Source organism: Lissotriton vulgaris, chromosome 11, assembly GCF_964263255.1.
Source record: "Lissotriton vulgaris chromosome 11, aLisVul1.2, whole genome shotgun sequence".
Taxonomy (NCBI): domain Eukaryota; kingdom Metazoa; phylum Chordata; class Amphibia; order Caudata; family Salamandridae; genus Lissotriton; species Lissotriton vulgaris.
The window spans coordinates 177,244,740-177,258,553 of record NC_141699.1 but is presented as its reverse complement, the minus strand read 5'-3'; the positions used below and the strand labels follow the sequence as shown (position 1 = coordinate 177,258,553).

Below are 13,814 nucleotides of genomic sequence, written 5' to 3'. Positions count from 1 at the left end.
GAGCATCATGCTTCACATGTGTCCTAGATTTTGTTATTCTTAATGGGATGTCTGCTGATGTTCATAACTGCCAAACATTACTGACTGCCAGAGGGATTCTAGAACACTTCACAAAACAAAGGTTCCCATTTGATCAACTATATGTATTTTCCCTAAACAATGAAGTCGAAAGGGAGTTACGGTTGATCAGTAAGTGGCTAGACCATCAATCAATAAAAATATAAGAAAACCCTAGTTTTTATACTTCTTACAGCAGATTACTCAACTTGTCAATATTCCTCTGGTGTCAGACTGGCTCCAGAAAAACACTAAAGCAGAACTGAATAAGTTCTGCTACGAAATTGAAAAAGAGAGCCACATATAAGTGTCATTCATGCCCGGTGACATCAGTTCCCTTCTTTCCACACCTTCAGAATCTCATCTGGAGCTCTCCTCCTTTCGACTTTGACGAGATTTTTTCCTAAAAATTGTCTGAGATTTTTCCAGTGTGCAAGGGAAATATCCCATTCTGAAACAACAGGTTTTAAACCTATTAGGGACCGTTGCCAACAAATGTCGGTGACATATCGATGATGTTTGCCTCTGGTGTGTTGGGTCAGAACACAACTTCAAAACCTGCAGTGACTGATATGAGATAGGCCATAGTAGATTGTGAAGTGGAACTTTGTCATCAAACACTGCAAGCCTCCATGTCATTTTTGGTCGAGGGCAAGGCCCGGTTTCCACTCTCGTAGACATTGCCATGGCAGATCGTCATGTTCGAAGTCTTTGTGTAAGTCGAAAAAGAAGCACAAGAAGTCTAAGTGGGAATCTGATGAGCTGATTCTTTGTCTGGTCCTCGTGCACTCTGCCTTTCCGGCTTTGTTGACAATGTCACTGCAAATCAAGACGTTTAGGGAGGTTCTACTGTGCATTTTTGGCACTCTTGCGTTCTTTCGGAAAGGAATCTGCAAGGGCCTCTAGTCGGGCTACTGCTGCCGGTTTGCCCTTGACGCCAGCTTTGCCCTTCAAACCTGCTTTGGGTTCTGTACCAGCTTCAATACCCATTTCAGTTATTTTGTCACAATCTGCACCAGTCTCCGACATTGATGGAGGAGGATCTGCCACCTGTAGTGCTTTTTGACTGTGAGACAAACTCATCTTGACCTCTGGCGATGTTGCGCCGTTGCAGCAACTCCAATTGACAGTCGTCGGAACTCTGACTTACTTCCTTTACTGTGCAGTCACCCACAGACACTACATCAGATTTCCTGCTCAGATTCAGACCAACCAAAGTCATACTTTTGGTGATGATGCGGATGTATTTGTTCCACAATATGATGAAGAAAACTGGCTTGAAGAGCTACAGGATGCCAGTGGCCTGAACACTGCCACAGACAACTGGATTAGTCTTGCCTATCGGTCCAACTCCGGGGGAGAGCTCATCATTTACTGTAGTGATCAAATGCTCTGCAGAGGTCCTTGGCCTACAGCTTCAACCTGGCCAGGCACTTACCAAACCTCTGCTGCCCATTTATAAAGCCTATAAATGATGCACTTTTGGGTACTGGGGCAAAACCATTTTGTAGCCCTCCAGTCATTAGACTGGTTGCTCGCTATCACAAACCGGCTATAAGTGACCCTTACTTTCTAATGCAGCATCCAGATCCAGAGAACTTGGTGGTGCAGGTGTTTACCAGCAAAGTAAACCATAACCAAGGGCGTAAAGAACACCCCTGCGGTGCCGGGGGGATCCCAATCTCCTCTACAGAAAGGGCCCCCCTTAGCTTGTCTGTGCCGTGTGTGTCTCTAAAGTAGCGGCAGTATTCAGCTTGTTTTGAGCTGACAAAGTGTTGGACACGGACTCAAAAGAATCAAAATAGCATTTGTTTCTTTTCAGTCCGAGCCTGCCAGGCACCGTACAGGAGTGGGGGTGGAGCCGCTGAGTGAGAGAGATTCCTCCATAGAGCTCTGTAGTGTACGTTTTAAAGAAAAGAGACATTACAGAACTTAAGTAGAGCCAGGATTGTCCCCTTTCCCAGAGAAAAAAGCCAGCCCGCTCTTCACATTTTAAGATTCTGCCAAGGCGTTCAAACAATTCTTTAGTAAAACCTAAAATCTGTATTGATTTTAATATTACCTTTATGTCTTTGTTTCCTTAAGGTATCAGTCCGGGGTCTTTATGACTGCTGTAGAATACATTCTCAAGTATTTTCTTCGTACATTAACGGTTTAAAGTATATATTCTGATAAGAGGAAAAACATAAGGCCAGCCCAGTAAATGTTAGTCATTGTAGGTGATTTCACAATGTTGCCATCTGCTGGAAACCCAGAGTTCTTGTTTCCATTGGACATGCTTAGAATAACTTTGAATAATGTATCAAGCCAAAGTTAAAGGCAAAATGCAATAGATATATTTAAAAAATAATAATAATATTGAACAATTATATACCAATACAAGCCCAGCATTGAAAAACGAAAGTGGCCACCTTTAATGAAATATTTAAAAATGCTTCATGTATTTTTTTTAAACAAAGTCTCTGCATTACATATTTCAGTGAATTCAATATTTTAATTAACCACATTAAGGTGCAGGATTCTAAAGCAGAGATATCAGCCTCTCGTTTGTCAGAAGTTTCTTGTTTTTTTAACCTGCCTCTTGTTGTTTTGATTTTCCCATTATAGACAGGACTACAGGTACCAGACTGAAACTCATTCACTACTTATAGCTGAAAAGGTCACTTTGTAAGGTCTAATTGATAATTTCTTGTACACATGGAGCATGGAAGCAATTTCCTTGATTGTTTCCACAAAGTACTTTTGTACCAAAGCAGGAATGTACGGCAGCAGGGTAATTGTAGTTTCTAAAATAAAATCCTTTCCTTATGTATAACAAGGCAGTCAGTGATACCAAGGCAGTGTCTAAGTGGCTGTGAGAAAGGGGACCAAGCACATGGTTTTATTGGGCAGGGGATGTTAGTGGTAGGCGACCGTAAGTGAATTATTGCTGAACGGGGTGTCATGATATTATGAGAGGTCCAAATAAAGTTGATTTGTATTGCTCGTTAAAATTCCTGACAGAATTAGGGAAAGTTATCCGCAAAGGGTCCTTGAACGTGCATCAGGGAAAATTTCTGCTACGTGTGCATAAAAATTATCTGCTCGGATCAAAGACAACGTTTATCCTAAGGTGTCATTGAGTATCACACGTGAGGCCTGAACATGTCACACATTAGCTGCTGTAAACACAGAACCGGACTTGAACTTGGTAGCCCTGTTTGTCATAGTTCAACTGAGGCATGGTGTCCCCCTGAGGGAAGGAGTTCTGTAGGGACATGTGATTTATTTGAATCCAAAGAGATTAATTGAAAAGGTGACCGCGTCTCTCACACTGAATGTGAACCCCTCAAGTAATTTAAATTTGTTACCGTAGCCATTGGAATTATGTAGAATGGAACTACCAAATGATGGGACCGAGTTGGTTAAATTGTGGCAAGAAAGTCAAATTACGTGATGTAATGTGTCACATTTTGTGATCGTATTACTTCATAATGTTGTAATTTTTTTAACTCGTTAACACTGACAAGGCAAACGGGTGACCTAATTTGTACCAGTTTAATGTGGAAAATGCAGCCACAGAATTGCATAATTCCAGTGTCAGTGTCTATTACCCAAAACAGCAATAACTACCCACATTACCCATACCTAACTGGGCCATTGCATACATCTGCATAATTTTCTCTATGCTGTTTCTTATAAGCAATATTTAAAATACCACGAGCCAGACTATAATTGGTTTCCCTAAAAGTGAATTTCGTGGTTGGGAGGGGCCCACATTAAGTCACAGAGCCGTTTTGTGTCTGAGCACTTTGGGACTTCTCTTGCCTCCACCTAAGGATAACCCCGGAATCTGAATCACGCGATTTGGGGCCAACTAACACGACCTGCAGGATCGGGACTGCGAGACCCAGCGTTCCCCGCGCTTCATCAACTCAGCGCAGCTGGTGTCTCCCCCCCACATCCCCCCCAAGCGCCCCTGCAGCTACTTACGGCTCGCGGGGGCCGCTCGCAAGCCGTTTATTGAGGCCTTGACGGACGTTCTTTTGGGCACTTGGTCCAGGCACGCTACGGGTTCGCCCGTAGATGGGAACGTGGCCAGACGCCACCGCCCGGCTCCGGGTGACCCATGTTTCCTTTCCTACCACCCCACCCCGAGAGTCTGGTCATCCAGGCCTCTAATTCCCAGACCGCATTCCCGACGGCCCCGCCGGACAGGGAATCCAAGAGGTACGAGAACTATGGCAAGAAGATATTCTCGTCCCTTAGTTTGGGACTGCGGTCTTCCAACACCACATGCCTCTTGGGCCGCTACACCCACTCTCTGTGGGAGACGGTGGCGGAAGTGCTGCCAGAGTGCCCGTTGGAGGTACGGGCCAAACTCGGCCAAGCCCTTGTGGAGGGCCGAGACGCAGCCGAGTATTCGATCAGGTGTGGGCTGGATACTACTGACTCTCTAGGCAGAGCGATGGCTACGACGGTGGCGGTCAGACGCCACGCCTGGCTGAGATCCGCCAATTTTTCGGCTGACGTCCAGAACACTCTGATAGACATGCCGCTCGATGGCCGTCGCCTCTTTGGCGACAAGGCAGACCACACGCTTGAGCGCTTTAAGGACTCCAGGGCTACGGCCAAGTCCTTGGCCTCTCGGCCCGCGCCAGCAAACGGGTGCCTTTCGCTCCTTTCGTGGCCAAGGAAGGGGCGCCCCCACACGTGCCGCCAGCCACTCGCCGCAAACTGTTGTCCAGCGCGGCGGCGGCCGTGGGAACCGCTGCGGAGGCGGTCGGGGACCCAGGCGGAGTCAGTCCACACCTGCTCCCGCGGCATCCACCTCTAAGCCCTCCTAGTCCGTGCTTTTCGGCCCATGTGACGCCCGTGGGAGGCAGGGTTCGCCATCACCACTCTCACTGGCGCACTGTCACTTCGGACAGGTGGGTGCTGCAGATCGTCCGGAGGGGCTACTCCCTCCCCTTCGAGACGACCCCTCAAGCCATGCCACCGCAACACCACCGCGTATCGGGGGATCACTTGCGGCTCCTGCAGGAGGAAGTTTCGGCCCTCTTGGCCAAGGGGGCCATCGAGCGCGTTCCTGGGCCAGAAGTAGGACGTGGTTGCTACTCCCACTACTTTCTGGTACCCAAGAAGGGCAAAGGGGGCCTACGCCCTATCTTGGATCTGAGGAACGTCAACGGCTTCTTCCGGAAGGAGAAGTTCAAAATGCCGACTCTGGCCCAGGTCTTAGCTACCCTAGACCCAGGAGACTGGATGGTAGCGTTGGACTTGCAGGACGCGTATTTCCACATCCCTGTCCTGCCGGCCCACCGGCGTTACCTGCGGTTCACGGTAGGCCACGAGCACTTTCAGTTTACCGTGCTCCCCTTCGGCCTTACCAGCGCCCCACGGGTGTTCACGAAGGTGATGGCGGTGGTCGCAGCTCATCTGCGCAGGTTAGGGGTGTCAGTCTTCCCCTACCTAGACGACTGGTTGTTGAAGGCGGGCTCGCCCCAGACAGTCGTCAGCCACCTCCAGACTACGGCGGATCTCCTGCACCAGCTGGGATTTAACATCACTGTGCCGAAGTCACACCTGTGCCCCTCTCAGAAGCTCCTTTTCATCGGAGCGGTTCTCGACTCGGCGCAGTTTCGGGTTTACCCGCCCGAACAGCGGGTTCGGGATATACAGGCTCTGATTCCGATCTTCCGGCCTTTATCCCGAGTTTCGGTCAGGTTGACGCTGCGGCTTTTGGGGCTGATGGCCTCCTGCATCGTTCTGGTGCATCACGCACGGTGGCGGATGCGGGCTCTGCAGTGGGACCTGAAGTTTCAGTGGGCCCAGCATCAGGGCAACTTGTCCGACCATGTCCTGATCTCGGAGGGCACTGCCAGACAGCTGCAGTGGTGGCTCACGGACCGCGATTGGATAAACGGCAGATCCCTCTCCCTTCCCCAACCGGAGCACGTAGTTGTGACGGACGTGTCCCTCCAGGGCTGGGGCGGCCACTTGGGAGAGGCGGAGATCAGAGGACTCTGGTCTCCGGCGGAGTCCCGGCTCCATATCAATCTGTTGGAGCTGCGGGCGATTCGTCTGGCACTGAAGGCATTCCTCCCGTCTGTCCGAGGGAGTGCAGTGCAAGTGTTCACGGACAACACCACCGCCATGTGGTATTGCAACAAACAGGGCGGAGTGGGGTCGTGGACCCTCTGCCAGGAGGCTCTGCGCCTCTGGCAATGGCTGGAACATCAGGGCGTGACTCTGATGGTTCAACACCTGGCAGGTTCTCTGAACGCCAGGGCGGACGAACTCAGCCGTCGGTGCTCGATGGATCACGAATGGCGTCTGAACTCGGACGTGGCGCAAGGCCTCTTTCTGCGATGGGGAGAGCCTTGGTTAGATCTATTCGCCACCGAAGAGAACGTGCAATGTCATCAGTTCTGCGCGTTGGAATTTCCAAGGCGGCACTCGCTCAGAGACGCTTTTCGTCGCGAGTGGAGCTGCGGTCTGTTGTACGCCTTTCCGCCTATACCACTTCTGCCCAGAGTGCTGAAGAAGATCAAGCGCAACCGGGCCCAAGTCATCCTTGTGGCTCCGGACTGGGCACGAAGATACTGGTATCCCGAGCTACTCAGTATGTCAGTCGATACCCCGGTTCGTCTGCCTCTTCAGGAGGACCTTCTGTCGCAGCAGCAGGGGACGGTCCTCCACCCGAACCTGTCCAGTCTCCACCTCCATGCTTGGAGATTGAGCGGCGACAGTTGAGGCCATTTGACTTGCCTCCTGAAGTTTGCAACATCATTCTGGCAGCCAGGCGTCCCTCCACGAAGTCGGTATACGCCTGCAGGTGGAACAGATTTGTGGCATGGTGCACAGCAAAGGCTGTGGATCCCCTCAATGCCCCTCTTTCTGAGGTTCTCCTCTTTCTTCTCTCTCTTGCCCAGCAGGGCTCTGCTCTGGGCACGGTCAAGGGCTATCTTTCAGATCTTTCAGCCTTTTTGAGGCTGCCTGACCTTCCTTCTTTGTTCAAATCCCCTATCGTTAATCGGTTCCTGAAGGGCATCACTCATACCTATCCTCCTGTTCCCTTCGTGATGCTCCGTGGGATTTGAACCTGGTTCTTACGCTCTTGATGTGCGCTCCCTTTGAGCCACTCCACAACTGTCCTCTTCGCCTTCTTTCCTTGAAGACTGCCTTCCTGGTAGCCATCACCTCTGCCAGGAGAGTGAGTGAGCTCCAGGCTCTTTCTTGTAAGCCTCCTTTCCTTTCAGTCCATCCGGACAAGGTTGTGTTACGGACGAGGCCCTCCTTCCTACCCAACGTGGTCACGGCCTTCCACATTGGGCAATCCATCACGTTGCCCACCTTCTTTCCGCCTCCGCACCCCTCGAGAGAGGAGGAGAGGCTCCACCACCTGGACCCAAAACATGCGCTCTCATGCTTTCTGAATCGCACACAACAGTTCCGGGTGAATGATCAACTCTTTGTGGGATACGCGGGCGCTAAGAAAGGGAAAGCGGTGCACAAGCGGACCATCTCCCGGTGGATTTTCTTGTGCATCCACGCGTGTTACTCCTTGGCTAAGAAGGAGCCCTCTGCTGGGCTGAGGGCTCACTCCACTCGAGCCACGGCCACTACAACTGCCTTGGGCTGCGGCGTGCCCTTGCAGGACATTTGCCAGGCAGCTACGTGGGCCTCGCTGCACACGTTTGCAAGACACTATTGCCTGGACAGTCAAGTCCGGAGGGACGGCTACTTTGGCCGCTCCGTCCTCCAGGACTTTCTGGTGTGAATATTGGTTCGCAGACCCACCACCACGGGGATGGTATTGCTGGGGTATCTATTCTAAGGTAAGGAATCTATCACTAACGTGTCTCTTTCAGATGCACAAGTTACTACTTGTGTAACGATATATCTGTAAGAGACATTAGTTAGTGATAGATTCCTTACCGACCCACCCATCCTCCCCGTTCTGTGAACCGAAATCTAGGGTTAAGGTCATCCCCTTTCAGGGCCCTAGTTTCTTGGCACCAGTGTTGGTTTTTGTCATGGCTCTGCGCTTCTGGCGCGGAAAAGCTGTGGCTAAGAACTGACGTCAGCACGCGGAGGCGGCGTCTAAGTACTCCAACGACGTCATCACGGCGCCCACGACGCCGACGCCGGACGCGGAGCCGCAGACGACACCTACCGACGCGCAAGGGTACTGCTACGCAAAAGTTTCCGGATCCAGTCTGACGCCTGGGGATATTCTAGGGTAAGGAATCTATCACTAACTAATGTCTCTTACAGATATATTGTTACACAAGTAGTAACTTGTGCATTAAGACACTACCACTAACCTTCTTCTACCCCCCATATAGGGTGGATGCAGAAATAGTAAATCCTATGGATTGGATAAGAATAGAGAGGAGGGGTGGATATAGGGGAATGTGGAATAGACCGGATCATATATCCCAGAATAGACCAGATCCTTTGTTTATACCCAACATGTTCCATAGTACAACCACTTTAATTGTCTTGAGGCGGTAGACTGACTGGGTCCCGACTATAAAATGGGGCTGCTATGTGACCAGGAAGGGGTGGAAAGTATGCCTTTTGAACAGATGGAAACATCCAGCCAGATAGTGCCAAAACTACTGGGGATAAGCGATAATGAAGGCAGTGTTGATCCAGGTAAGCAGGAGGACGCAAACATGGGCGAGCTAGGTGACTACTTTAGGCACAGTGCGCCTGGAAATGATAGTTCGGTTTCCATCCAAGTGTCCCCTGTGACAGAGAACCATGGCCTAAACACCAATTTTTCTGACACTGGGTTTAGAGAAGATGTATCTAGCGATAGGACAAGAGCCCTCGAATTGGGACAGACCAATGGACAGAGAGGGGATACACTAGCTTCCTGGAACATCGCAGGTTGGAATAATAAAAAAGACCTCTTGGGTTGGGGAGACGTTGTGGAAGGCTTTGACATTCTATGCCTCCAAGAGACATGGAGTGTGAAGGACATAAGTTATGAAGGATTTGTCTTGTTCAATTTACCAGCCCAAGGTTCTACCATGGGCAGAGCTAAAGGTGGTCTCCTGATCCTGTTATCCATTGATCTTCCTGTGAAAGTTATTCTTTATGAGAAGGTTGGTTGGCACTCCCAACTATTGTGGCTAAGTCATAAAAATGGCTGCAATGTTTTATTGATTAACTATTATAATAATTTGCCGGATTCATCACGCCCGAATGCAGTCAATGAATTGGAAAAGGCAGTGGAAAAGATTTGCCGAGTGAATAGGGTTAACTTTGTACTCATCTGGGGGGGAGATTTTAACGCCCAGATGTGCCCATTGTCTTTTAACAGGGTATGTGGCGTTAATGACGAGAATGGTGATGGTTGTTTACATTTTGCCCATAGTGCATATGGGGAATCACTGAACTTGGTCTTAGCAAAATATGATTTAGTTGCTTTGCAAGCTGCGAAGGACTGTGAGGGTAATATTATTCCTTCATTCACCGGGAGGAACGCTGCAACAGTTATCGATCATGTGTTGATCTCGGGCAACATTAGCGGGTCCTGTGATAGTCCTGTCGTCTTGGACTTTGCGATGAGTGACCATAACTGTGTCACCATGGTATTAACTATTTGGGGTAATAAAGTATTGGCCGCTAAACCTGTGGTTACTGATATTGCCCCAACTAGATCTAATGGCCACAGGATTAAATGGAGGGGAGATAACTCGGAAAACCTTCTGACTAAGATAGTGGTAGCCTGTCTACCAGACCTTAACACCTGCCTAGACATTAATACTGATTCAAGGGGCATTTTGATAAGTTTTAGTCTGATTAATGCCCAGGTTGTTAATATCATGACTATAACTAAGTCCAGTAATAAGAAATGGAGGACCAGATGGTTTGACTCTGCTTGTTCCGAGTCACTACGAAAGTTAAAGAATGCATTAGCTATTAGGCCCAGAGATAGGCTGATCATTAAAAATTTGAGAGCTGCCTATAAGGGGCAGATAAAACGTAGGAAGCATGAATTGCAGGAGGAAGCGTGAGATAAGCTGACTAGGGCAGTTGAACTCTCAGACAGTAAACTTTTCTGGGACACTGTTAACTGCCCTTTCCTCAAGAGAGATAATATGCCATGCCTCACTGCTTTAGTTAGTGAGGAGTGTTGGGTCTCACACTATACAAGTATTTTCGACCCGGAAGGAGCGGGCATTTTACCGACCATGGCGTCCAATCAGTGGCCTACTATTCCATTATGCATAACTGTCTCAGAGGTTGAGCTTGCTATTAGACATAGTAAGGGCGGGAAAGCTCCAGGTCCGGACGGGGTGCCCATCGACCATTATAAGGCCGATACCAAACTATGGGGCCCCGTCTTGACCAAGGTGTTTAATGCAGCAGTCGATGAAAGCACACCACATACTTGGGGTGAATCTATAATCATCCCTATATACAAAAAGGGAGATAGGTCAGATGCGAAGAACTACCGACCTATCTCACTTTTAGACTCGTCACTTAAAACAATGAGCCGAGTATTGTTGGCCAGACTGGAGGAGTGGACAGAAACGGGTGGTATCCTCGCGAAGTCCCAGTTTGGGTTCCGCAAAGGCATGTGAACTATAGAACAGTGTATTAATCTAGACCTTCTAATAGGAAAGTATACGCGCGCTAAGCAGGGGTGGCTGTTCCTCTGCTTTGCGGACCTTAGCAGCGCGTTTGATCTCGTTTACCATGCATTGTTATGGTCGATACTATCAGAGCAAGGTGCCCCGCCTGGGATTATTTAGTTTCTGGCCAGATTATATTCAAAACTATCTGCCAACATAAGATCTGGTCGAGGGGGAGAATGTACGAACAGTATCCATGTTAATCTGGGTATTCGACAAGGGTACGTTCTCGCGCCCCTTCTTTGTTCCCTCTTTATAAATGCGATTGATACCGAACTTAAGCAGGTCAACTCATTTGCCCCACAAGTTGGTCTGCCCATCCCGGTCCTGCATTATGCCGATGATTTGGTGCTTTTATCAAGAACCCCTTGTGTCCTACAGAGGCTAATAGACAAGTTTGCAGGGTTTATCAAGGGCAGGAAGCTAAAAATCAATAACACCAAAACATTCATTATGCAGTGTGGGGAGAAAATGAGAAAGTTGAAATCATTTTATATAGAGGATAAAAAAATAGAAATTGTGAAAAAATTCTGTTATTTGGGGATTACGTTTAGTAGTAATGGTATGTGGTCCCAAGAGATAATTAATGTGAAGGCCAAAATGTCTAAAAGTGCCCACGGAATTTTCAAATTTGAGACTAAGCTTGGGGACTGACGTATCCATGAAATGTTGCACATCTATCGTTGTAGATGTGTGTCAATCGCATTATATGGATCCGGCGTTTGGGGACACAGTAGGCACAATGATCTACAGGTCGAGGAAAATGCTTTTATTAAAAGACTGTTATGTTTACCAAAATCAGCCTCGAACGAGATTTCACATCGGGAACTGGGTTTGGATTTTTTGTCTGACCTAATCAGCCTAAGGCCCTTGATGGTGTGGAGAGCAGTCTGATTGAAGGAAGAAACTGGCTTTACTAGGAGTATTATTAGTGATTGCCTTCTCCTAGACAAGTGCTCACTGATTCCATGGATCCATTATGTTGTGGTAACAGCTAGAGACCTATTTAACCTAGATGTCAAGGCTGACCCTGATTGTTTATCTGATATCCCCAAGAAAGAGCTAAAGTGTCGTTATATGAGTAAGAAAACCTATCTTCGTAGAGACACAAATATGTTAACAACGTCACAATTTTATTTCTCCAATGTGGTGACACTTGGCTTCCAAAATTATCTTAGGATTGTCACCAAACCATCTCACCTGTTTGTCCTCACGAGACTGCGATTAGGAAAAGTCCACCATCTGGTGGCATTCCCTTGTATGAAAAATCATTCTTCCTCCCCCTGCCCTTGTGACAAGCGGCCACATGCATCAAAGTAAGGTTTTGCGATTCCTTATTTGCGATTTTTAGGGAATCGCAAATAAGGAATCTCAAAATGGGATGCATGATTTAAATTGCATAATATTTGCGATTCGGTAAAAATCGCAATATTTACGGAATCGCAAATATTATGCAAATTCTAATTTGCGATTCGCAATTCCCATTGATTCCTATGGGCCAAAAGGCATTGACATTTTGCGAATTTCAATTAGCGATTCGCAAAATGTTAATGCATTCCATGGGTGCAGGGGGGGGGCCAGAGGACCCCCCCCTGCACCCCTGAAATGTATTTTGAAGTGCATGTTTCACACACACATGTCCTAAGGACATGTGTGTCTGTAACATGACAGTGTTTTGAAATGCAATTTTGAGCATTTTGAAACATTTTCGCAAATTGCCACGAGGTTCACCCTCGTGGTAATTTACACCCCCTAATTGCGAATTCGCAATTTGAAACACAATCATGCATTGCTTTTAAGGAATCGAAAATTTGCTATTCCCTAAAAGCAATCGCATTTTTGGAAATCGCTAAAAATAGCGATTTTCACAAAAATGCATGATACATCCCAAAAACTTATTTAGGAATCGCAAACGACCGAATTTACCGATTCACACCGTTTGCACTTCCTAAATAGGTTGATGCATGTGGCCGTTGGTTACTAAGCAGAGCACTGTGCATTTTTTACTTATCTGCGACCTTTACTTGCACTTTAGAATTATGTACTTGAAACCACTATTTAAAAAAAGGTGTAACAACGAAAAAATCTGCAATGAGCCTTTTGTTCTCCCTAGAGGATCCAGACGTATGCTTTTTTACAGCCGTATTCATTTTAAAATCAATGGCCATTAGAAAAAGTATGGTTTTTTAACTCTCCCCAAGTCTTATCCGTTTGTGCTGAACTATGTTTAAATCTCTGTTATGTTTTTTATTTCTGTATTTTTGTACTGGTATTTTAAATGATATTAACAATAGATTGTATACTGATGACCGTAAATCGCACATATTTTGTACGCTTTTATGATTGTTTTGTGAAATAATCGAATAAAGCTTTTGAAACTGAAACTGAAGTCACAGATACACTGGTGCTACACCTGGGCACTCCGAATAAGGCATTACATGAAAAGGGGAACTGTCAGTCTCAACGAATGGTAGCGAATTTATGCTACATTATCTCGCTTTGCCAAAATAGAAATAACTTGCTTAATCTTCACCTTTTGGTGACTAGATTTAATTTTCATGCCACTAAGGTTACATTTTGTAAATAAAAACATTATTATTCAAAAAAATGAACACAACCTGATTTTTAGTGTGCATTTTTCTAGAGCATGCTCATCCCACAATGATCACTTAATTCTCTTTGTCGCTAAACTTATCTTGGAAACATGGTCAGCCAGACGTTATGGTAGTTCCCGACAAGTTATGGGCATCTTTAGCCCAAACATTTCAGGACGATCGTGATGTGGATACATTTGTTATGCAATCTGGCCTTGATATAACCGATTGCTTGGGTCGGGCAGTTAGCACGAGCATGGTCCTTCAGCGCTGTGCTTGGATGACGTCCACAGGCTTCTCGAGGGATGCCCAGGCATCCTTGATGTGTATGCCATTCGATGGCTCTTGCCACTTTGGTGAGAAGGCGGACTCTGCCGTTGAACGGTTCAAAGAGAGTCACACTACAGCTTGTTCTTTGGGGGTGAGGGGGTCTCCACACCTGCCAGGCAGTTCCCCTAAATTTTTGTGGTTGTTCCAGGGGTTTGCTCTGAACACAATGGCAGATCCCACCATCAGTGGGATGTCTTCA

General features: G+C 47.4%; 1 protein-coding gene across 1 annotated transcript in view; it reads left to right on the top strand.

Annotated features, from left to right (window-relative positions):
- The window catches only part of HECTD4 (HECT domain E3 ubiquitin protein ligase 4), a 2,691,195-nt gene that overhangs the window by 422,889 nt on the left and 2,254,492 nt on the right, over nucleotides 1–13,814 (top strand). The gene's annotated exons all lie outside the window — the stretch shown is intronic.